We start from the raw sequence: 1,372 nt of genomic DNA, 5'->3' as shown, positions 1-1,372 counted from the left end.
ACATAGCCACACAGTTAAGATGGAAGCAATAATGACAAATTACAGCCTGGGAGTAAGATCCAATTAGAGGAACTGTTAATACGCCATCTTCAACTATGAAGCCACCATGCAGATGATAGATAAAGCAGCTGCAATTAACCTGAGTTAATATTTGGCAGAGTGAGATGGGCAACTCTTAACACATAATCTCCCTCAAAGTACGATGTGCTTTCAGGGAAGGATTAGCTGTACTTCACGATAGCGTCTTCTCTGGAACACAGTGTGTCTGTCTCGTTTCATTTCTAGTTATGATTCCCACGTGTTTGAGTCTCCCTCACAAAACTAAGCTCAGAAGAATGTAAAGTAGGCAAGGTAGGCTTCCTGTACATCATCAGGTCTGGCCCCTTCTTGTCTCTCTTCCCAGTCAACCCTGCCTCTTCTTGAGTGCCCTGTTTGTTCTTTATTACTTTATGAAAACCACTTTCCTGAAACAAGTTGTTCATTCAAACACATCGTCATACTTTTGGCTAATAAATCTTAGTGTGCTGTCACTCCCAGCAATATTTTTATTTTGACAGGAATTAAATCCTAGAGCCAATGTTTGTGAGCCAGGAAAAATGTTCATAATGACTATCAAATGACATGACTTAGCTCAAGCAGAGCTGGGGAACAGCACGTGGAAGTCTGGGCTGTTTCCTTGGTCCATTGTTACAGCTTGTTTGGCCTGGTCTACTCATAACGGGGGTAATCAGAAGGCTCTCTCCTATCATCGCTATGAGGATTAAATCACAGTGTAGGTATAAACGCACTTGGAACAGCACTGACATTTCAGAGAAACTCAGTCCATTTGCAGTCCTCTTCACTTTGAACTTTCTCCTCATTCCTTGAGGGAGGCGTTGTAGCAGGACTGCCTTTGCACTCATGAACCCTCTGCAGCTTCGGTCACTTACACAAGACCTTAGTAAGATAGTGTCCCTCAGTGTTTCATCATGAAGAGAGGGCACATAGGCCTCCAGACTCCCTGAGGTATGCAATTGACAGTTAACGGTGTCTAGGGGGGAGGGCGCCACTTTTGTCAATGGCATACTCACTGAAAAGTTGCCCAAAACTTCCCACATCTGCTCATGCAATGAAACCTAACCAAGGACACACACACAAGATATGAAAGTTTTCTTGTGAAAAAAAAGAAAGAAAGTTTTCTTGTGAAGAAACATTTCAGTGGAAGAGGGACTGGAAAGAAAGAGCATAACGGAAATCACATATATGAAACTGTCAATATATATGTATGTATACAGTAACTTATCATATGCATCTTAGTAAATTATTTTACTAATATTATATATATAATAGTACTAAATATTTTATTAGTAATAGAGGTAATATTATACAATAA

Source organism: Acomys russatus, chromosome 5 (genome assembly GCF_903995435.1).
Source record: "Acomys russatus chromosome 5, mAcoRus1.1, whole genome shotgun sequence".
NCBI lineage: Eukaryota > Metazoa > Chordata > Mammalia > Rodentia > Muridae > Acomys > Acomys russatus.
This window is presented reverse-complemented; position numbering follows the sequence as displayed.